The sequence below is a fragment of the Crocodylus siamensis genome, chromosome 2 (genome assembly GCF_052110815.1).
Source record: "Crocodylus siamensis isolate JL-2025a chromosome 2, ASM5211081v1, whole genome shotgun sequence".
NCBI lineage: Eukaryota > Metazoa > Chordata > Crocodylia > Crocodylidae > Crocodylus > Crocodylus siamensis.
Window position 1 is genome coordinate 71,269,664 of NC_143396.1, and position 25,092 is coordinate 71,294,755.

Here is a 25,092-nt window from a genome sequence, read left to right on the forward strand (position 1 = left end):
ACCACCACCACCCCCAAATACATGACTTGGATGCTTAGAAAGATTTCATAGAATCATAGAAGTAGGGTCAGAAGGGGCCTTGTAGATATTCAAGTCTGACCCCCTGCCTGGGCAGGAGAAAAATTGGGCTCAGATGACTCCAGCCAGGTAGGCATCAAGCCTCTTCTTAAAGACCCCCAGGGTAGAAGCCAGCACCACTTCCCCTGGAAGTTGGTTCCAGATCCTAGCCGCCCTAACTGCGAAGTCGTTCTTACAGATGTCTAAACCTACTCTCCAACAACTTATGGCCATTATTCCTTGTTATGCCAGGGGCGCTAGGGGAAACAAGGTCTCTCCCAAACCCTTCTCATCCCCCTTAGTGAGTTTATAGATGGTCCCCAGGTCCCCCCTCTTGTGAAGGCTGAACAGGTTCAGGTCCTGTAGTCTCTCATTGTAGGGCCTGCCCTGTTGTCCCCAGATCATGCGGGTAGCCCTCCTCTGGACCCTCTCAATGTTGTCCACATCCCTCCTGAAGTGGGGCACACAGAACTGGACAAAGTACTCCAGCTGTGGCCTGACCAGTGTCATGTAGAGGGGGAGGATCACCTCTTCGGCCCTACTTGAGATGCACCCGCAGATGCATGACAAGGTCCAGTTAGCCCTGCCAAACGTGACCTCACATTGTTGGCCCATGTTCATCTTGGAGTTGATAATGACCCCAAGATCCCTTTCTGCCTCCATGCTCTCAAGAAGGGAGTTTCCCATCTTATAAGTGTGCTGCTGGTTACTACTGCCCAAGTGCAGCATCCTGCACTTGTCAGTATTGAAATGCATCCTGTTTTTGTTAGCCCACCCCTGTAACCTATCCAGGTCTTGCTGCAGTCTTTCCCTCCCTACTAGCATGCTCACCTCACCCCAAATTTTGGTATCATCAGCAAATTTAAATAGGATGCTTTTCACCGTCATCCAAATCACTGATAAAGAAATTGAACAGCACGGGCCCAAAGACCGAGCCCTGGGGGACTCTACTGCCCGCTTCCCCCCAGGTCAAATATGACCCATCCACTACCACCCTCTGAGTACGACCCTTCAGCCAATCTGCAATCCATCTGCCTGTGTAGGCATCAATGCCACAGTCACCTAGTTTGTTAATGAGAACGGGGTGGGAGACGGTGTCAAAGGCCTTGCTGAAGTCCAGAAAGACTACGTCTGCGGTGACACCTGCATCCAAAGCTTTTGTGACCTGATCGTAAAAGGCAATCAAGTTGGTCTGACATGACCTGCCCCTAATGAAACCGTGCTGGTTGCCCTTGAGCATCATCCCTGAAGCCAGCCCATCGCAGATGTGCTCCTTGAGGATCTTCTCAAAGAGTTTCCCTAGGATTGAGGTAAGACTGACAGGCCTATAGTTGCCAAGGTCCTTTTTTAAAGATGGGGACCACGTTGGCTGTGTTCCAATCGTCTGGCACCTGGCCCAAGCACCACAAGTGCTTGTAAAGTTGTGCCAAGGGCCCTGCAATAACCCCAGCTAGCTCCCTCAACACCCTGGGGTGGAAAGCATCTGGAACCACTGATTTCAAATCGTCCAGCCCCTCCAGAAGCTCTCTAACCCAGTCCTCCCCAACCTGAGGTCTGGAGGTGTTCCCCTCGAGTCCATCTTGCATCACGGTGGGGAAGTCCCTGTCCCTGCCCCCAAAAATGGAGATGAAGAATTGGTTCAAGAGGTCTTCTTTCTCCTCTGGCGCAACCACCAGGTTGCCCAGAGAATCTTGCAGGGGCCCCACATTTCCCGGTGCTTTCTTCATCTTCCCTATATATTTGAAAAAGGACTTTTTACTATCTTTGATCTTGGATGCTAGTCCTAGTTCTATGTCTACCTTAGCTTTCCTGACAGCCCCCCTACAGGCCCAGGCAGAGGAGGTATACTCCTCTTTCGTGATAGTACCCCCCCTTCCACCAGTTGTATGCCGCCTTTTTGGCAATCAGGCATTTCTGGATGCCCTTGGTGAGCCAGGGGGGCTTTCAGGCACTCTTGCCCCCCTTGCTCCCTCTTGGGATGGTCACCCTTTGGGCCCTTGGTATCATCTCCTTAAAGAATAACCACTCATCTTGGACACTGAGTTCCCCTGCTCTCAAGAACCCCAGAGCCTCTCCCACTAATCTTCTCAACTTGTTGAAGTTGGCCCTCTTGAAGTCTAGGGCTACTGCCTTGCTGTAGGCCCTTGACACCCTGCACTGGATGGTGAATTCCAGCAAGTGATGATCGCTATTACCCAGGAGGTCAAGATTTGTCACAACAGCTAGTTTCTATTCAGCTTTTAGAACATATTATAAAAATGCAGAGTAAGGCACCCAACAAAGAGGGAAAGTTAAGTACGTCAAATGGGTGATCCCACTTGAATAGCTTGCCCGCACTGGGATATTCCCAAAACCAGCTGGTGGAAACTGTAATGCCACATGTTCCAATAACCAGCATCTTTCATTCACTGTGAATGTATCAACCCAGAGAAAACTAATTAATTCATCCAATTACCCTCATTGTGTCATTTTCTAGAACTACTATTTTTGCATTGTGAAGGATTTGGAAGTAAAAACATTGTATATTTCCAATAGGTTGATAAAATGATTGATAAATGGCCATTTTCAAAGACAGCAGCACACAGATGCTTATTTTTTCCTCCAGCATAATGTCACAGACACTAAAAAAGCTTTTAGTTATTCTGTAAAGCTTTACACTTTGGGTTGTAATAGACATCCTGCAGCTGTGCATTAATGAAGTTTTATTTAGCCAGGAGTTTTCTTCAAATAAGAAAAAATTATCACGTTGTGCCAGAAGCTGGGCAGTCTCTGAAACAAAGGAGGATTTAAAATTTCCAAGTTTCAAAACTATCAGCAAGAACTTGGACAGTTTATAACTTAGCTGAGACCAAGATACAACCCATTTTAAAAACATATAAAGGAATATGAAAAGACTCATTTTAAAATCTATTGAAACAAGTGGACAGGGTGAAATATTATCAGTCCCACAGGATGTTAAGTAAAGCTATACAATTGAATTCCTTTCAGGGCAACAAGAAACTGTTTCCAAAACTGCATATCCATTGTTGTAAGGCAACAAAATCTGAATTAGTACTTGTACGTGAACATCAAATGGACTAGAATTATAAACTAAAATACTAAAACACTTTCTATACTATTCAGCAGCTAGCTAAGATTCACATTGAATCCTACCTAGGCTACTGTGGGCACTGGAATTCAAATCTAAAGAATAAAAATACCTTTCATTTGAAAATAAAACACAATGAAACAAAACAAAAAAAGTGAAAGTGATTCCCACTGTAAAATCTTGAATAGAAGAGTTTAAATCCCTTGAGTTGTTGATAGAAAAATGCAATGAAATATCAGTCTAGATTTGGCTCAACTGCAATCAAACACAAGGCTGTCATTTTATTTATTGCCAAAGTTATAGATTTCATAGACATTACGGCTGGAAGGGACCTCATAAGATAATCAGGTTCAGCCCCCTGCCCCAGGGGCAGGAAGTCAACTAGGGTAAAAGGATCATTGAAAGATAAGCATCTTAATGTTTCCTGAAAGTGTCCAGAGTAGATGCTTGCACCACCTCTGGGGGAAGTCTGTTCCAGGCCTTGGGGGCTCAGACAGTGAAGAAGTTTTTCCTCATGTCCAGCCTAAAACAGTCTTGGAAGAGTTTGGGACAGTTGGACCTTATCATCCCTTGAGGTACTCTGGTGAACAGGTGTTCCCCCAGATCCTGATGCACACCCCTTATGGGCTGCCACCAAGTCACCCTGGAGCCTTCACTTCTCCAGGCTAAAGAGTCCCATAGCTCACAGCCTCTCTTCATAAGGCCTGTTCTCTTGCCCTCTAATCATCTGTGTGGCTCTCCTCTGGAATCTTAAAAGCTTCTCCATGTCCTTCCTAAGTTGTGGAGCCCAGAATTGGATGCAGTACTCCACCTGTGGCCTCACCAAGGCTGAGTACAGCAGGAAGATGACATGGATCCTGGGTCTTACTCAAGATGCTTCAATACATGGAAACCAGAGTTTTGTTCGCAATTGACCACAAGATGAATACGAGCCAATCACAACCCCCAAGTCTTTCAGTCATGGTGCTAGCAAGTGTAGCATTGCCAAGCTTATAAGTGTGATGTGGGGGGTTCCCCTGCCCCCACCTCCCCCGAGGTGGAGCACCTTGCATTTCTCCATATGGAATGCCAGCAGATTTTCATCCACCCACCTTGCAAGCCTATTAAGGTCAGCCAGTTCCCCTGCCATTGGACTGTGGGGTAGTCAAGGCCGCAGCTGCTCAATTTTTCCATTGGACAGCAGGTCAAAGGCTTCTTTGAAGTCTATATATATATATATATGATGTCAACCCCTTCCCTTTTGTCCAGGTGATATGTCACCTGGTCATAAAAGGAAGTGAGATTAGTCAGACAATACCTACCCACAGCAAACCCATTCTGGCTATCACTCAAAATGTTGCCTTCTGTTAGCCTGTCAAGAATGGTTTCTTCAATATTTTTTTCCAAACTCTTCCCAGAGATTGAGGCCAAACGGATTGGCCTATAGTTTCCTGGGTCTTCTTTCCTCCCTTTCTTGAAGATGGGCACCACATTGGCCCTCTTCCAATCTTCAGGTACTTTGCCTAAGTGCCATGAGTTCTCAAATATTCTTTCCAATGGCTGTGCTATGTCTGCCAGTTCCTTTAGCACTCTTGGGTGTAATCTATCTGGACCACCTGATTTGTGGGGGTCCAGCTTCTAAAGATGCTCCCTCACAAGATCGACACCAATGGTGGGCATATATTCACCCTGGTCATCCCATATCATGTTAGACAGGGTGGCCTCTTTGGGCTGGTAAAAAACCGATGCAAATGTTCATTAAGCAAATTGGCTTGTTCCTGGGTGTCAGTAATCAGCTGCCCCAGCTGATTTAGTAGGGGTTCAATGTTGGCCTTGGGTTTTGTTTTTTTGACTCACCACATATCTAAGAAGGACTTTATTGTCCGTGATTAATGTAGCAAGTTGGAGTTCAGTTGCTGCCTTGACTTTCCTAGTTTGCTCCCTGCAGGTGTGGACCAGTGCAGAATAATCCTCCTTAGTAGCATTTCCTGTCTTCCATCCTTTATCAGCCTCTCTTTAAATGTAAGTGGTCCATGAGTTGCCTGTTGAGCCAAGGGAGTTGTTAAGCCCTTCTACCACCCTTCCTACAGGTTGGGATGGACTCCCCTTGTGCTTCTAGGATCACATCCTTAAAGAGCAACCACTCATCATGAACTCCCCTCCATGTGAAATCATGGCCTCAAGAACAAACCCCCTGAGCTTATGAAAATCAGATTTCCTAAATTCAAGGATTACTGCATTGTTTGTTGACTTGCCAGCTTTGCGATGGATGGTGGAAACGATCAACTTGTTGTCACCGTCACCCAGCTTCCCTTCGATTCTTAGGTTGCTGATTAGATCACCCCCTTTGGCCAGTACAAGGTCCAGCAGCGCCTTGCCTCTTGTTGGCCCATAAACTTCCTGAGACAGGTAGAGTTCATCCACACATGTAAGGAAGCTTTGAGACTGATTGGATTTGACTGATTGCTCTTCCCATGAGATGTCTGGGTAGTCGAAGTCTCCCATGACAACCATGCACTGAGAGTGTGCAGCTTCAGTCAGCTCCCTCATGAATTCTTAGTCAAGCTCTTATTCCTGATTTGGAGGGTCTGTAGTACACTCGTACCATTGTATCCCCTTGTATTCTAACCCAAATGGTCTCCAATCACTCTCTTTGGGTGCCAACTCAGCTTGTATGGACATGTAGCCCTCCTCCACAGAGATCTACACCCCTGTCCCTTTTTCAGCACAATCCCTCTTGTACAGGGTATAGCCATTTATACTCATAGTCCAGTAACAAGAAGAGTCCCACCAGTTCTCTGTTATTCTTATGAGATCATAGTTGTTTTTGTTTAGCAGAAGGACCAGTTTCTCCTGTTTATTCCCCAAACTCCTAGCATTTGTGTACAGGCAAGTAAGTATGCCATAGAGACTCTAGGTTTCCTTGTACTCATGAAAAAGTTCTGTTCCTGGGCTGGGTAGGAGTGGGTTACCTTGAGCATCCTAACCTGCTGATTTTACAGTTGATGCTTGGTGAGCTTGCTCTGGTGGTTGTCCACCCGTCCCCAAGCTTAGTTTAAAGCCTGGCGAGTTTAGTTAGAAGTCCAGTTAAGCAGCTCATCCATTCTGGATGAGAAGAGCTTCTTCCCCAGGAGTGAGGTGGAGGTTTCTCCTCCCAACAGACCACTGCCTCTCTCTCTGAAGAGCGGACTGTGGTCATAGAAGCTGAAGCCTTCATGATGGCACCAACAGCACAGCCTTCTGTTTACTGCCTCAATTCATCATGCCCTCAGCCCATGACCCGTAACCAGAAGGATCAAGAAAAAAACTACCTGTGCCCCAACTCGCTAAGCCCCACTCCCAGAACCCTGTAGTCATTCATAACCCAGCTGAGATTGCTCTGACCTATGTCATTTGTGCCCATATGGATAAGGAGCATGGGGTAGTAGTTGGAGGGCTAGATACATTCTGGGATCCTCTCAGCCATATCCCAGATATTGGTTCCTGGGAGGCAGAAGACCTCCTGGGCTAAGAGGTCAGGGTGACAGCTCATTCCATCTGTCCTCCTTAGGAGGAAGTCTCCCACAATGACCACTCTGCATTTAGTCTTAGGGATGACAGCTGGTTGCATTTCTTCCTCACTTGCAGGAGCTGGCAGCTCTGCAGGCTCTACTGGTGCTGCAAGATGTTTGTACCTGTTGCAGAGATCCAGTAGGGTGGTGACACTGGTGCAGTGAACCTTAGGGCTGGAGACAACCTTTGTCCAATCCTCTGGCTGGATGGTATGGGAGTTCTTCTTGGCCTCCCTTGTCCCTGGGGACTTAGGTCTTCCCTCTTCTAATGCCTGGACCTTCAGCCCAGAAGAGGAGTCAATCTCCTATTTGCCATCCCTGATGGCATGCAGCCTCTACAACATATTCTGGAGCTCCACTAGCTGGCATTTCAGAGACTCCAAAAGGCAGGTTGCAATGCTTCCATATGCCTGGAGTAGTGCCATGTACTAGTTTCTAAGCTTTAACTGTGGAAACTGAGGAAGGTAGTACACATCAAAAATTCTGAAAGTGGTTTAGAACCAAGAAACATTTAGACAATGGAAGCTGTGGGTTCACTGTTAAACAGCTGGGGGAACTCTTAACAGAAGATGCAAAGAAGGTGAAACTACTTAACAGCTAGTTTGCCTCAACTTTTTACAAAAAAAATTAAGCTATAGCTGATGCCTAATTATTTAGAGAAAGAAGGGGGACACGATGAGGGACAACAAACAAACAAACAAAACAAGAGACTGTCATAAACCTTTTGATGGGTTTGAATGCATTCAAGTCAGCAGAGCCTGATCTGGCATATCTGACAAATGCCAGAGTACTAAAGGAACTGGCAGAGGCAAAGTAACTGTTGAGTACCTCCACCTTCTTTGCATCTACAAGCATCTGGAAGAGTGAAAGCTGCTCACAAGCAGCCATCACAGATTTACTAAGAAAAAATCATGTCATACAAACTTTATCTGCTCCCTTGACAAAACTACTTGGGTGGATAAAGGAAATGCTCTGGATATAATGTATCTGGACTTCAGAAAGACTTGACATTCCCACATGATCTCATAATAAATTGGAAAAAATGTGGATTAGAGAAAAGTAATATCAGGTCAATAGAGAACTGTCTCAGTCACCACAAGTAAAGGGTAATTATAAATGGATCCATGTCATGATGGCAGGAGGTTTCAATAGAGTTCTACAGGGGTCTAAACCTGCTCAATGCGTTAACAAACAATTTGGAAGCTGGAATTGAGAGCTTCTGTAGCAAGTTTGCAGACCACACAAAACTAGAAAGGACTGAAAACATTGGAAGGTGGGATGTAATCCTCACAGATCAGAAAGGTAAGGTGGAACAAATCAGAATGAAATTCAATACTGAAAAATGCAAGATGTTACACCTCAGGCAGAATAATAACAATACAAATACAAAAAATGGATAACACCTGGCTGAATGGCAGTACATACAAGATCTGGGAGTCTTGGTAGATCATGGACTCAAAATGAGTCTGCAGTGTGATGCAGCCTCACAGAAGGTGCAAGATATGGGAGATGATAGTGCTTCTCTATTCAGCAGTCTTTAGGGCTCACCTAGAGTACTGTGTGTAGCTGTAAAGGTGCCCCTGCCCCATTACTGGGAGGGGAGGGAGCCTGGGGTTTACTGTACAGGCACAGAGTCATATGACAAAGGGAGTCTTAAATAAAATGGCCATCTGCCCCAGATGTAGGCAGTGATTGGCACAAGTGGAATGTCAGATGACCCAAGAACACATTCATAAGCAGGGATCCTGCTTTTCTCTAATAAAAACAAACAAACAAACAAACAAACAAACAAACAAACAAAAAAAACCAAAACAATTTTCAGTTTAAAAAAAAAAGTAACCCCAAATCCACATTTTCCCGGGATTTAAATGACACGCCACTAATATATAGATATCTCTATATATTAGTGGCTTCATTTAAATCCCAGGAAAATGTGGATTTGGGATTACTACTTTAACTAAAAATTGGGGATTTTTTTTTTTTTTTTTAATTGGAGAAAACCAGGGTCCCTGCTCATAAGCACAGAGACTGGCCCAGAAGGGGCAGTCTTGTTCTTGGATCTGTAGGAGGCAAAATTCCAAGTAAAAGTCAGTCTGGGATGTCTGCAAGGGAAAAATTCTGTGCCACAGAAGGATGGAAGGAAGCCTGCACCTTGAGTAGCAAGAGGTAAATGCCTTGAACATTTGTGATAGAACTGCTGTGGGTGAGCTTTATGTTTTGGTAGCAGATGCTCAAGCTTTTGATTTAAATTTAAACCAAGGACTGAGCTGTAAGTGATGAACTGGAAATCACCAGGTGCTGCAGGGCCACACAGCATAGAATACCCCTAGAGCCTGAAGTCCAGCAAGATGTGCGATGCTGAAACCCAAGCATTTTAGAAAGAGGGCTGTTGCATATCAAAGGACTGAATGCTTGGCAGCAAAAATTGAAAGAGTCCAAGCTCAGAGTCCATGAGGGGCACAACCAGGGGACTGTAAGGCCTGCACCCATGAGGGGCAAGCTGGGGTCTAGAAACCTAGGGTTTTGATGCAGTGGATCTCAGGTTAAAGGAACTGAGTTAGATTAATGTTGGCTTCAGCCCTAACAAGGATATACCCCAAACCAGTCCTGTCTCCTACAGGCAGACTCCTATAAATTGTAACATCAAAGCATGGCAGGCGACACAATGTGGGCAACACCTGGGGGACCGGAAGAGAGTAGCAAGGTAGGACTGAGATGGCAAGCCAGGCAGGAGACCTTGTCATTCCAGTTCTGGGCATGCTACAGCAGCCTTAGGCATCATATTTTTAAAACAACATGGAGAAAAGTTAGAGAGAGTCCAAAGGCAGGTGACAAAAATGATTAAAAAAAATTTGGAAAGCAAGTCATATAAGGAGATCTTGAAGGAGCCAGGCATGGTTAGCTTGTGGAAAAAGCACAGTCTTCTAATATTTGAAGGGCTGCTATAAGAGGAGGGAAAACCCCTATTCTTTCTTGCTACAAAAAGTAGTACATGGAACAATGGCTTGAAGTTACAACAAAGTAGGTTTAGATTGGATATCAGGAAGAACATCTTCACCATTAGAACAGCAAGGCAGCAGAATAGACTTCCTGGGGAAGTTGCAGGCTCTCTGGCTGTGTTCAGATGAGCACGTACATGCCTTCAGTGACATCTGAAAGCAGTTTGAGATGCCTCAGGAGGCATACTAGCAACAAAAAAGTGTTCCCTGCAATGCATATTTGCAGCTCAGACTCTAATTTTGATACCAGGAAATACTGATATCAAAAGAAAAAAAAAAACTATGCTGGAAAGAAGTGGTGCAGGGCACACTCCTGGAGCATGCCCCAAAGCAACTGGAGGCTGGGTTCTCCAGAGACACATTCTAGCACCTGGCCAGAATGTCTCGGTCTGCCACATGCCCCTATGGCTCCAGCACACTGCCTCAGCATGCTGGAGCAAATAGAAGTCCGGCAACGCTGGCAGCAGTATCTCAGAGCCATCTGGGACCCAGGCTCTGTCCCCATTAAGCAGGGATGTGGGGGTGGGAGGGGTCCCCCATGGCACAGTCCCCACCACCCCCGGCAACAGCAGCCAGCAGTGGGCCCTCAAGGCTCTCATGTCCCACTGTAGGCAGAGCACCCAGAAGTGTGCAGTGCCACTTAAGACCTGGGAACTACATATGGTGCACAGAACCAGCCCAGCCTGCTGGTGCACATCTTTGGGCAGGACTGGACCAGCTCCTGCTGTCACCTGGGGCTCCTGGTACCACACACAGGAGCCACGTGCCATTGGGCCGAGCTGGCTCCTGCCTCCACGTGCCCACCACATGGAGGTAGGAGCTGGCCTGGCCCAGTGACATGCGGAGGCAGGAGCTGGCCCAGCTTGATGGCGTGCAGTTCCTGCATACAGTGACGAGAGCCCCAGGCTTTGGCAGAAGCCAGCCTGGTCCTGTCCAGAGGCATGTGTCAATGGGCTGGGCCGCCTCTGTGTACCATGTGTAGCCCCTGGGTCTCAGGTGCTGCAGCACACCACGAGGGGGCTCTGCTTGTAATGGGCCATACAAGCCCCAAGGGCTTGCTCCTGGCTGCTGTTATGCATCCTGGGGGGGAAGCAGGCAGACATGTGGTGCACCCCCCACAACCTCCCTACATCCCCAATCTCCCACAAACTGCACACCCCACAAAAAACCCCACACCCACAAATGCTCACAATCCACCCACAAGCCCCCTACACTCCCCCACTCAAACCTCCCCCACAATCTGCCCACATATACAAACCCATGAACCCCCCCAACCCCACAATCCACCCACAAACCTACACCTACCCAAGCTCCATACACCCCCATAAGCCACACCTCACCTCCCACCACAAGCCCCTTCCCCACCCCCACCATAAATCTCACAACCTGTGTGGCCAGCCACCAGACACAATGAGATCTGCTGGCAGGAGCCATGGGTGCAGGGGCAGCTCTATCTCGTGCAGCCCTAGCCGGGGGGAGGGGGGGGCTTCTGATTCCCGGAACCACTTGGGGGTTGTAACGGCCTTGGTGGAGGTGGCAGCAGGGGTATGAGAGAGAAAAAAAAATGGAGGTCAGGAATGGAGGAGTGCTCCAGGTAGGACTGCCAGAGCCCCCCTCCCCCCCCCCCAGAGCAGCCTGGGCAGGGGAAAATCTGACCTGGAAGGGAAGGGGCTTGCTCAGCCTAGTACCTGAGCCCCAGTCAAGGGCTTCTCAGGAATGACATGGGGATCGCTGGGGCCTAGGTGCAGGAAGAAGAACAGTAAGGGCTGGCACTGTTCAGAGCCACAAAGCAGCAGGTGGGACAGCTGCAGCTGGACTCATGTCCTGGTACTGGGACAGAGCTGCCAAGAGGGAGCTAGAAGGGGGCAGGCAGGGGCTGTGGGGCAGAAGCAAGGAGCACTGTATTATGTCTTGTGTTTTGTCAGGGTTAGTTGTATAACTGTTAAAAGGTTGGATATTGGATGGTTTCGATGGGAATGATCCTGCCTCAGCAAGGGGATGGATTAGAAGAGTGACTCTCAACCTTTTTTATGTTTACAAATTGGTCCTGGTACAAATGGCCAGTCCCAACCCATTGCCCATTTTTAAAATTTGATCCATTTTTTAAGTTTGCTTGCGACTCTGTCATATATTCTTGTGATCTACAAGAAACACTGGACTAGATGACCCTCTGAAATCCTTTTCAGTCCTGCTCGTCTAGAATTCTGTGAGCTCTTTGAAAAAGCATTCCAGCAGAAAGGTTGTGCCTTCTGCTGAAGCTATTTGTGCAAAGCATTACAGTACACAAATATCCATTTTGTATTGTCCAAAGGCCCCCTATCAGGTTCTGACTGTGCCAGATTCTGTATAATGAAACTTCCTGTCCTCATGACTGTAAACTTGGTTGGTAGAAAATGCAAGGGCCAAGTCAAATATAAATTTGTCCATAAGTAAAGTACAAATAAAAATGTTATTTGAATTAACCGAGAAGAGGAAGATTGATAGAGACACAAATCAATCATGGCAATGACATCAAGAATCAGTCCAAATTAATATAAAATGATTTTGTTAAAGAATTAGACCAGGGGTTTACAGATTCACAGAAGTTTAGAGCTGGAAGTGACCTTGTAAGATCATCGGGTCTAGCCTCCCTGCTCCGGGCAGGAAAGACTGCTGGGGTCAAATAACCCTAGCAAGATGGGGTCAAATAACCCTAGCAAGATGTACTTCCAGCCTCCTTTTGAAGACCTCTGGAGTGAATGCCTGCACCGCTCCCACTGAGAGTCTATTCCAGAGTCTGGTGTCATGAACCATGAAGAAGTTTTTCCTTATATCCAGTCTGTAACCTTCTTCTAAGAGTTTATAACCATTGCTCCTGATTTTCCCCTGGGCCACTTTGGTGAATAGTTGTTTGCCTAGCTCCTGCTGCTGTCCTCTGATATATTTGTAAGCTGCCACCAAATTCCCCCAAAGTCTTCTCTTTTCTAGGCTGAACAGTCCCATCTGTCAGCCTTTCCTCATATGGCTTGCTTTTCAGGCCTCTAATCATATGAGCGACTCTTCTCTGGACTCTCTCGAGCTTCTCCACATCCTTCTTGAAGTGCAGCACCCAAAACTGGATGCAGTGCTTCAGCTATGGCCTCACCAATGCCGAGCAGAGAAGGAGAATAACTTCCTTAGTTTTGCTTGAGATGCATCAGCTGATGCATGCCAACATATGTGTTTGCTCTGCTAACTGTAGCATCATACTGTGGCTCAGATTCATTTTATGGTCAATTATGACCTCCAGGTCCCCTTTCAGATATGGTGCTAGCTAGCATAGCAGGACTGTAAGTTTGTTGCAGATTTCTCCTCCCCAAATGGAGCACTTTACATTTATCAGTGTTGAACAGCATCTGGTTCTGGTCTGCCCATCTAAATAATCTGTCTAGGTCTGCCTGGATCATCAGCCTACCTTGATGCATGGCTGCACTTCCCCAGAGCTTATTGTCATGGGCAAACTTTGCCAGTATGCTTTTCACCCCCACATCCAGATCACTGATTAAGATCTTGAAAAGCATTGGTCCAAGTACTGAACCCACTGGCTACCTTCCACCAGGTCACCACAGATCTGTCTGTTAGTACTTTCTGGGTCCAATCCCACAGCCAGTTTGCCACCCATCCCATTGAATTGTTGAGTCCACTTTCCCTAGTTTTATCTTGAGAGCAAAACTGTGGTATGCATACCCCTGGGAGTATGGCAAGACATCTCTGGGGGGGCATGCAGGAGAAACTGTGTAACGGTGGATTTAATTTCATTATAATAACTGGCATTTAAGGGGTTGAAATATAAAATGTATGCTGGTAGGGGTACGCGGGCAGCTGGTAAATCTGGAAGAGGGTCTGTAGTAAGAAAAAGTTTGGGAACTTCTACATTACACCATAGACTTCTAAATCTCAAAAGTTGTTGTATAAAAAAAAACCTAATAGCTGGTAAAATATTCTTTGTATTTACTCTAAGGTCTAATTACAAAAGTTATATGTAAATTAACCATTTTACGACTATTAAAACATGTTATTTTTTATATTTTAAAACACAGTTATATATTAATTTTGTGATTTTTTTTTTAATTATATAGCTTTAAGGCTAAAACCATGGATCAGGCTTAACAGTATTAGGCATTATGCAAACATGTAACAAAGTAGTGGTCTCAGTCTTGAAGAATCTACCATCAAGTATGAAAGAAAACAGGAGAATACAAACCCAATGAAAATGAGCTTAACGCCACACAAGAATCACAAATTTCAGATAAGAGTTTGGTCCATCGAGTCCAGTATCTCGTCTCTGACAATAAGAAACAACAGATACTTCAGGTGGAGAAATAATCGTGTGGATAATCATGGAATTACTGGTCTCTAAGACAAGTTTTTTCCTAACCGTATGCAATAAAAGGTTGAAAACAGTGATATCAAATGTAGCCAGTGCTCCTACTCCATACAAAGGCTGATTTTCCTTTAAATTAAACAGGTATTCAGCTTTCATTTCATCTTACATCAAATACTCTCAGAAACTGATTATTTACCTACCGTACCAAAAACATTTTATTTATCCATTTAGATGTTTCCATTCAGGTTTCTTTTTAATTATAGAAGAAAGTATAACAGTGCCTAACTTACTATTTTATATACCTTTGTATGTCCTCTTTAATTGCTCTCTTAAGACTAAATAGTTCTTGAATTGTTACTTGACCTTTATATGGTTGTTTTTTTCTCATCTTGAGGTCATTTTTTCCAAGTCATCAGTGGAACTTCTCTATTTTATTTAATTATATTGAGCCAGGAAGATTAGAACTAAATAAAATTCAGGGCTTGCTACTCATTTAATGGCATTATATATTCATCATCCTTTCTTTATATGTATCACTATGTTGTTTGCTTTGTTCTTATAGTTGTCAGGGATAGATCGAGAGGAGGTGCAGCAACATTGTCACACATCCCTTTGTCTGTCTTGCACATAAGCTCTCAATGAGGAATCTGGCCAGAACCCCTGATTTGTATGCGTTCTGGAGCCCAAAGGGTAAGAGCTGCTGCTGCCACTTGTTCCCTCCTTTACCCTGCTGCTGATTTCAGAGGAAAGGGAAAAACAAAGAGCAGCAACATGCATCCCCTGGGCTCTGCATCCTTATGAAAGCAGGGGCTCCACCCATGCCCCACATTGTTCAGCTCACAACCTCAGCTCCCACTGCTCACAGGGAGTTCTGACAAGAACTTGCACTGACCAGGAAGTGAGCACAGAGTTCAAGGGGTATGTGCACCACAGCCAAACTTGGGGGCAGGGAGGGCGGAGAGCAGACCCCTCTTACTGCATTTTTGGTTGTTTTTGTTGTTGACTGTGCATTGAAGAGAAGGTCATAAAGGTCTTTCCTTTAGAAAAGGTTCTTTTCTAATTTAGAACCTTACAATATGTATGAATGGTTCAGATAATTCAGTTTGCATTACCCTAGTATTACTGTTCATGTGTAATAGTCCTGGCTGCTCACTTAACTAGATGGTGAGACCAATCTAATGAAGTTCTTCAACCTTCCCTGGTCTTGACTAACCTATAAATCTCTGTACCATCAAAATTATTTTCCTCATCCTACTAAATCCTTCCTAGGCTATTAATAAAGTGTGTCAAATGTCATCAGGCCTAAGTTTGGAAGTTTGGGTCAAAAGGTTAAAAAATACCATACTAATAGCAATTTGTATATTTCTTAAGTTAGCATTTATGTGAATGAAAGCATATTTGAAAATATTTAATGAGAATAATAATAAAACTTGTATTTCAAGGCATAAGCCAAATTACTAAATCGTGGTGTTAGGAAGAAACTTCAGAGTAGAGGTGGGGGGAGGCATTCCATAATTGTCCATTACAGTCTTTGTAGTTCCTTCTGATATTCATCACTGTCAGAAATACCATAATATGAACCACACTTCACTTTCAACATTACAGTCTCTATGCTGTTCTTCTTTGTAGCTTAATCATTATCTTAATAGTCTCTTAAAACCAGCAGGACATAAATGACTACACGTTAAATAGATTCTCCCTTTAACATGGGAGGCAAACTTAGATGCTCATCAGTTATCTATTCCATAACAGCTTTAAAACTCTTCTGCACTCAATTACAGTTTTAGCACATTTTAAAATTATATTTAATAATATATTAATCCACTGCTTCAAATAATTAATAAAAAATTAATGCTACAAGTTAACATTGATTTGGAATCATGCTCAGTCTCAGTCGGGTGGAACATCATTGTGCTGGTATATAGTGACCAGAAGGAACCACTTAGACACAGATGAAATGGTGAATTAGCTTAATGCTGAACCTAAGGGAAAACACTGACGTTTTTAAGCAACTTTCCACAAAAGCTCTTACTATCCTAAAGTTTTATCTGCTAGAAAAATATTTTTAGTAGGCCAAGTATTTTCACAACTATCATCAAGTATTTTACATCACATACCAAAAGCAAAGGATTTAAGTTTTGCAGAAGTTAAATATGTTACTTAATATGCAATAATTTAATTTTCAATAATGCAAGGTATCATGAACAAACTGCATTTTGTAGTTCATCGGGTGTCATTCAGATTTCCTTGAGTTTGTTGTACTCATATAGCATTTGTAGTCCCATTTGAAAGCCAATGTTATGTTGTATACATTTATGTGCTTTTATCAATGTATAGATTATTTTATGCTGCCTGTATATATATTTATGGTTTTGATCACAGTTATGCCAAAAGGAAAAAAAAAAGAGGAGTGGAAGAAATTGCTACGTAATTCTTGTTACTGCAATACTAGGGCAAGGACAATTGTTGTTCTTAAATCACAGACAGAAGGGACCGCTGGTGGGATGGGTACACAAGTTACTGTTTTCTTGTAATGGGAAGAACAACTATGCAATAGTAAAGGTATTTTGAGAAAAATAGCCCATCAAGCCACAGGAATGGGAGGTGTCCCAGATACACTTCTGGAGGATTTTGAGACTCACGAGCAATTAATATTAATTGGAGGAGGGGAGGGGGAACACTGACTGGGAGGTATTTTATGTTCTATCCATGACAGAATCAGGGTCTTTGGATAACAGGCTTTGGAGGTTCAAGGTCCCCCAGAGCCAGGGCTGTGGGAAAAATCAACAGAAAAGGTGAGTTCTGGTGATATTGGCAAATGTCTCAGGAATGGTTGAGTGTAGCCAGATAGAAGGGTAAAAAAAAAAACAAAAAACGTTACTTGTCTTTTTATTCTGTCTTCAAATATATGGTCAGTTTTTCTTGTATAATTTGTTTCTCCTATCTAATAAATCTTGCTTTTGTTTGGCTCCTCACTGATTGCCAATGGATAAACATGAGCTAGTGATATACCAGGCTTACCCATTCTACTGAAATAGGGACCTAACATTTCTTCTGCAACCCATACAGAAGGCTACCTGGGGCTTGCAAGGATTCATCAGCTACAGCTGTAAGGTCCAGTACAGAGACAGTGGAGCTGAGGCTAGTGGGGATAAGGAGATATTCCATTTAAAACATTAATGTGTTCCTTGGAACAACCGGCAGGAAAACAGGGAGAAACTCAGGGCCCTGGAAATATGCCATGGATGGATTTGTGATACAAGGGATAAACTTCAATTTTATATAGAAACTACTACATGCCACCCTTAAGGCAATTTGAGAAGTCCCCTTTTAGTATCAGTTTAAGACAGGGGTTTTCAACCTTTTTTGGTTGGTGTATTCCCAGGGGCCAGTCCAGAAGCAGGGAGTCCCCCAGGTGGTTGACAAGTGGGGAGGAGGGGATACCCCTCCCCCACACAAAACCAGAAGCACTGGTGACAAATCCAAAAGCGCCACTGGTGAAACTGGAAGTGCTGCTGTCGCTGAAACCAGAAGTGCCCCCAGCTTCTCCGCACCACTGCCACATACCCCCAGGAGCTTCCCAAGTACCCCCAGTGGTATGCATACCCCCAGCTGACAACCCCAGGTTTAAGGCATTGCTTAGGCAGGTAGCAGACGGAGACTTCCATTTTTCTGCTCAGCTCTTTGCATTTTGTTACTTCAGCCTCTCCCCTACCCTGTAACTTTTTTCACTTGCAAAATGTACTGCCTGACACCTAGAACATAAGTCTATGACATTGGAACTATTTTCTCTGTTCTTTGTATGCACAGCATCTAGCACAATATTGTCTTAAGCCTGAGCTGGCATTACTAGGCACTACTCTAAATATGAACAAATCTTCTAGAGTTTGTAGGGCTTAAGCTTTTGCCATCTCTTACTTCTGTGATTTTTATGATCATATATTCTAATGCCCTTTAGGAGGCATGGTTTTTCCAGTAACTTTAAGAAATGCATTGACAGATTTCTTTTTTTTTTTTTTTCCTTCTTATAGTCTGGCTATTAGGGATATTCAAAGCATACTGTGTGCTTGCTTGTTTGTTTTTTGTTGTTGGTTTTTTGGGGGGGGGTTTGGTTTTTTACAAACAGGTCATCTGTAAGATAGTTAGATAAAAAACAAATCCTGAATATAAAATAACAGTATTTGGCAAGTAATAATCATCTTCTCTGCCAAGAATTTGGTTTGAAAGTACAGCCAACTTAAATCACAGCTTCTGGACTCCAGCAGGAAAGGACAAGTTTGGATTCTCTTCAAAGCCCATTAACCTCACTCAAAATCAGCTTTCCAAATACACAACCCCTTTGGGCTGAGCGAACTGCTTTGTGTGTGGACGGAGTCCTAGCAAGTTCAATGAACAACAGGCTAGAAGTCAAACAGAGGTCCCAGAGAATTCAAAGCACTTTATGCTGAGCCATAAGCTTCAACTGTAACTGCTAATACACACATTTGAATAATCAGAACAGCTACTTGTATTTTAATAGTATCCACATTGTAGTAAGCAACCATCATACACACAGGAAGATAATCCCTGTATACTGTATCAGAATGAGTTGGTACAACCCTACTTCTTTTAAATGAGGGAAATTCAGTAGAAGATATCAGAACCTTCCCTTGATCTAGTCTCATTAAATTTAAATTCTGACCATTGTTTATGCCACTTCTACAACAACATCCCTCCTCCCCGCCCCACCACCCCAGGAAGATATTATAAACCATCAGGAACGTTATCCCTAATAATGGCATTGTACTTGTTCCTAAACTCTACCACATAACTTTCGGATTTGGAGACTCCATATGCCTTCAAAAAAAAACACAGCATTTGCCATGAGCACAAGAATGGCACTACACCAATATATTTATGATCAATCTTGAAATCTGCTTCCTCCACAACTGCCCTCTTATCACCCCGATATACATTGATGACATCATCATATGGACATATAGAAAGGAATCTCTATAGAAATTCCACCAGAACTTCAACAATTACCATTCCTTCATCAAATTGATTTTGAACACTCTACTCAGTGAACTCATTTTTTGCACACCACTGTGAAGCTTTGCAAAGGCCATATCACCACCATAATGCATCAGACAGCAACAGACCACTACAGGTACCTCTGCAGTATCAGCATTTATTCTAAGCATACCATCAAATCCATCATCTACAACCAAGCTCTAGGTTACAATTGTATCTGCTTTGATCCCACTGATAAGGATGCACACCTTAGGGATCTACAACAGGCATTCTTGCACTTGCAATAAAATCCCAAAACTGTAGCTGCTTAAAATAAAAGCCACACACACACAAACCCTGCTCTGACCCGCTAAAATACCAACTCCAAGACAAAGGCAACAAAATCCCTGGTAATCACTTGCAGCTTCCACCTTGGACACAACATTAATGACCTGATGTCCCCCTACCTCCTGGCCTGCGGGGGATCCCCAGCAGGGCCGGGGGGGGGCAGAGATTGGGAGCCCCCACACCTGTCCGGCAGGTGCCCGGCTTAGGGCTCTGGAGGCACAGGTGAGGGAGCTCCCGGAGGAGGTTAGCAGGCTGAGGGGGATCAGGGAGGCGGAGGAGGAAATTGACAGTTATTTCCTTTCCTGCAGGACCAGGCACCCAAGGAAGAAGCAGCCCAGGGAAGGACCTCCACAGCAGAGTGGCAGACGGTCACAGCCAGGACCGGAGCAGCTCGCAGCGAGCAGGTACCAGCTTCTCCAGTCCGACTGGAGAACAGGTACGAGGCCTTGGCAACTCTGCAGGAGATGGAAAGGGAGGAGGAAACCCTTGGGCAGGAAGAAACACCACATTCTTCACACTCCAAACAGATCAAGAGATCCGAGAGGACCCAGAAGAGGAGACGCGTGCTCGTCATAGGCGATTCCATCCTGAGAGGTGCGGAAGGGCCCATTTGTCACCAGGACCCTTTAGCACGAGAGGTCTACTGCCTGCCTGGAGCTAAGATTCGGGATGTGACGGAGGTAATCCAGGCCAGGATCAAGCCCACCGATTATTACCCCATGGTCCTTGTCCATGTGGGTACTAATGATGGGGCCAGGAGAACCCCCGATCACCTGATGGCGGACTACGAGGCTCTGGGCGGCGTGCTGAGGGAATTCAGTGCACAGGTGGTATTCTCTTCCATCCTACCAGTGAACGGACATGGCAGACGGCATGAGAACTGCATCCGAGAGACCAACTGGTGGCTTCGGCAGTGGTGTCTCGAGGCAGGCTTCGGCTTCCTGGACAATGACCCACACATTACAATGAGGGACATGCTCAGCTGGGATGGACTTCACCTGTCCCCCAAAGGTAAGCGTGTGTTTTCTTACAGGTTGGCAGATCTCCTCTGGTGGGCTTTAAACTAGGCTCGTCGGGGGGAGGGGAAGATGAGGGCGGGGGAAGCTGTGGACCACCAAACCAGGTGGCACCAACAAGGACAGCCCAGCCTGAAGAAAGAGAGCTTTGGGAACATGAAAGACAGGGGGTGGACAGCAATACGGCACAGGTAAGGAACGAGAAGGTAAGAGACAAAGAGCCCTTTGGGACTTGGAGTGGGGGGGCAGCAAAGGCACCAGTCGCAGGGCTCAAGTGCCTATATACTAATGCTAGGAGCATGGGGAACAAGCAGGATGAACTAGCGCTCCTGGTTGCACTAAACGCCTATGACTTAGTGGGGCTGACGGAAACCTGGTGGGATTCATCCCATGACTGGGCGGTACATATCGAAGGCTATAGATTGTACAGAAAGGACGGGGTGGGGAAAAAAGGGGGAGGGGTTGCGCTCTATGTTAAGGAGCAATATACATCAACCCTCATCAAGACAGAATCAAAGGATGAGGAAGTAGAAGGACTGTGGGTTAGGCTAAATGGGGGGCAAGGAGAAAAGGATTTGGTGGTAGGGGTCTGCTACAGACCCCCACATCAAGGGGAAGAAATAGATTTGGGGCTCCTGAGGCAACTCTCGGAGACCATAAAAGCTAAAGAGGCGGTGGTCATGGGGGACCTAAACTACCCGGACATCTGTTGGGAGACACAGACAGCAAAGTCCCACCGCTCACGCAGGTTTCTAACCTGTGTACAGGACCTCCACCTGACGCAGGAGGTACATGGTCCCACTAGGGGGAATGCCTTACTGGATCTGGTATTGGTAACGGGGGATGACATAGTAGGGGACCTACAGATCGGTAGCCATCTGGGGGACAGTGATCACCTAAAAATATAATTCAACATAAGGCGTCGAGTGGGTAAGGTAACTAGTAGGGTGAACGTGCTGGACTTTAGGAAAGCTGATTTCAGTGAACTCAGGCGATTAGTGAAGGACGCACTACAGAGTAGTAGTTTTGAAATGATGGGAGCCCAAAAAGGATGGCTGTGCCTTAAGGAAACTATCCTTCGAGCACAAAGCGAGACGATCCCCGTGAGAGGTAAAAGAGGGAAAGGGGCCAGGAGGCTTCCCTGGCTGACCAGAGAAATCCAGGGCAGACTAAGGGCCAAAAGGGGAGCACATAAAAAGTGGAAACAGGGAGAGATCACCAAAGAGGAATATACCTCTTCTGCTCGTGCTTGTAGGGAGGCAGTTAGACAGGCCAAAGCTACCACGGAGCTGAGGATGGCAACCCAAGTAAAAGACAATAAGAAATTTTTTTTTAGATATATAGGGAGTAAAAGGAAGGCCCAGGGAGGAATAGGACCTCTGCTAAATGGGCAGAAACAATTGGTGATGGACAGAGGGGACAAGGCTGAACTCCTCAACGAGTTCTTCGCCTCAGTGTTCCTAAGCGAGAGGCATGACAAGTCTCTCACTGGGAGTGTAGGGAGGCAGCAGCAAGGCACCAGACTTCCATGCGTGGACCCTGAGGTGGTGCAGGGTCACTTGGAAGAACTGGATGCCTTTAAGTCGGCAGGCCTGGATGAGCTCCATCCGAGGGTACTGAAGGCACTGGCCGACATCATTGCAGAGCCACTGGCGGGAATATTTGAACGCTCGTGGCGCACGGGTCAAGTCCCGGAGGACTGGAAAAGGGCCAATGTGGTTCCCATTTTCAAGAAGGGGAGGAAGGAGGACCCGGGCAACTATAGGCCAGTTAGTCTCACCTCCATCCTTGGCAAAGTCTTTGAAAAAATTATCAAGGCTCACATTTGTGAGAGCCCGGCAGGGCAAGTTATGCTGAGGGGAAACCAGCATGGATTCGTGGCAGGCAGATCGTGCCTGACCAATCTAGTCTCTTTTTATGACCAGGTTACAAAATGCCTCGACGCAGGAGGAGGGGTGGATGTCGTATACTTGGACTTCAGGAAGGCCTTTGATACGGTATCCCACCCCATACTGGTGAACAAGTTAAGGGGCTGTGACTTGGATGACTGCACAGTCCGGTGGGTGGAGAATTGGCTGGAGGGTCGCACCCAGAGAGTTGTGGTGGATGGGTCGGTTTTGACCTGGAAGAGTGTGGGCAGTGGGGTCCCGCAGGGCTCGGTCCTTGGACCGATACTCTTTAATGTCTTCATCAGCGACTTGGATGAGGGAGTGAAATGTACTCTGTCCAAGTTTGCAGATGACACTAAGCTATGGGGCGAAGTGGACACGCCGGAGGGCAGGGAGCAGCTGCAAGCAGACCTGGACAGGTTAGACAAGTGGGCAGAAAACAACAGAATGCAGTTCAACAAGGAGAAATGCAAAGTGCTGCATCTAGGGAGGAAAAATGTCCAGCACACCTACAGCCTAGGAAATGACCTGCTGGGTGGCACGGAAGTGGAAAGGGATCTTGGAGTCCTAGTGGACTCCAAGATGAACATGAGTCGGCAGTGTGACGAAACCATCAGAAAAGCCAATGGCACTTTATCGTGCATCAGCAGATGCATGACAAATAGGTCCAAGGAGGTGATACTTCCCCTCTATCGGGCGCTGGTCAGACCGCAGCTGGAGTACTGCGTGCAATTCTGGGCACCGCACTTCATGAAGGATGCGGATAATCTGGAGAGGGTCCAGAGAAGGGCCACTCGTATGGTTAAGGGCCTGCAGGCCAAGCCCTACGAGGAGAGACTAGAGAAACTGGACCTTTTCAGCCTCCGCAAGAGAAGGTTGAGAGGCGACCTGGTGGCTGCCTATAAGTTCATCAGGGGGGCACAGAAGGGAATTGGTGAGTATTAATTCACCAAGGCCCCCCCGGGGGTTACAAGAAATAATGGCCACAAGCTAGAAGAGAGCAGATTTAGATTGGATATTAGGAGGAACTTCTTCACAGTTCGAGTGGCCAAGGTCTGGAACGGGCTCCCAAGGGAGGTGGTGCTCTCCCCTACCCTGGGGGTCTTCAAGCGAAGGCTAGATGTGTATCTAGCTGGGGTAATGTAGGCCCAGCACTCTTTCCTGCTTATGCAGGGGGTCGGACTCGATGATCTATTGAGGTCCCTTCCGACCCTAGCATCTATGAATCTATGACCTTCAACTCTTCCTTAAAGATGATGACCATCTCAAGGTAACTCTGGGGGACAAACCTGTCCTGTCTTACAGACAGTCTCCCAACTTCAAGCAGCATTGCTCCAGTAACTGGCTATCTAACTCAAATTCCCATTAAGCCACTGGGACCTGCTACAGACCCACAGACCCAGTGCACCCTCATCAATACAGACTCCATTATCACTGGACTACATAACATAGCTTATAATATCTAGGATTCCTGCTCCTCTATCAACATTATACATGCATCACTAGCATATAGGCTAGAAACAGACACTGCACATAATCTGGTTTAAATGATCAGAAATTGGCTTAAATGTGTCACAGAACAGATGCTCAATGCACATAAACCAGTTTGAGAATGGCTGAATTTAGTTTGGGATAAGCCTGGTTGAATGTACTATCAGACTTAACTGATTTGGCTCAACCCAGTTTATGCAATGTCTGTCCCAGACCCCTTGCTGGTTTAAGATAAACCAGACACCTTCAGCATCCCTGCATGCTCTCTGGGCTGGGCGGGGCTCTCTGCTCCACAGCAGGGCTGGCCCTTCCTCTCTACTCCCTGGCTGCTGCTACAGAGATTGCGGGCTGCTTCCCCTCTCCCCTCACCACTTGTTGCCAAGCAGGAATTCCCCCCTTGCTGAGGAGGTGTCCGTCTAATAGCTAGCAGACCACATGCTGGCTATGGTCCATGCTCCCTCTGTTGTTTTCTTAATTGGGTGATAAACACTGCTTTCAATTCCCTGCTGGGCTAATCCAGTCTGGCCAGGTTACACTAACCTGCAAAGATTGAATCAATTCAAACTCACACTATTTGAATGTCTGTCCCTAACCACCCTGTCTCTTGGCTGTCTACCGTGGCCAGATGGAGCAGTCCCTGTGCAAAGGAATGAACAGAAACTGATTTGCATAAGTTCTATAAATGCATTAAAAACTTGACAAAAAAACTCTTTAACCTGTTTGGACATTCTATCACTGACCATACAGTAGTTTTCCTTAACCAAAAACAACTTGAACATGAAGTTGCAAAACAAAAACTCATCCACAGACTGAACTGTATTAACCAGTCTCAACAGGGAGCATGGATTACCCGGACTAGAAAGTAACTTGGGTGTCCCTCCAGGTGTTAACCATTTTGTTCATCTTAATTCATCTATTTAAACCATATATTACTGCTTTTAGTAGTGTCCCCTCGGCCTGTTCCTTCCTCTTCCATATAAAATCTTACCTTTCTAAGAATCCAGTCCTAGTACCTGATGAAGTAGGTGATTGTCTGCAAAATCTTATGCCTCACTGAGCTGGTTAGGCTATAAAATGCCACCCTGGTCTACATCCCATTTCACTTATCTACCGTTCACAAGTTACAATAGGCTTTTCTGCAATTTTCCGTCTCCTGTTGAAAAAAAAAAAAAAAAAAAGACCTTCTGTTTTAAGTTCTCTCTCTCTATGCACAGGAACTTGCCACTTTTTCTAAGAGAAAGTATACAAGGTACAACAATACTCCCTCACTGTTCAGTCTGTTTTCCATCACCCTACCTCTACCATTCTCCCCCCAGATGCAGAAGTTTCTCATCAGT

The 25,092-nt window shown here is 45.6% G+C and overlaps 1 protein-coding gene across 6 annotated transcripts in view; it reads right to left on the reverse strand.

The window, feature by feature from the left end:
* TENM3 (teneurin transmembrane protein 3) overlaps positions 1-25,092 on the reverse strand; it is a 2,356,642-nt gene that overhangs the window by 2,283,725 nt on the left and 47,825 nt on the right. The gene's annotated exons all lie outside the window — the stretch shown is intronic.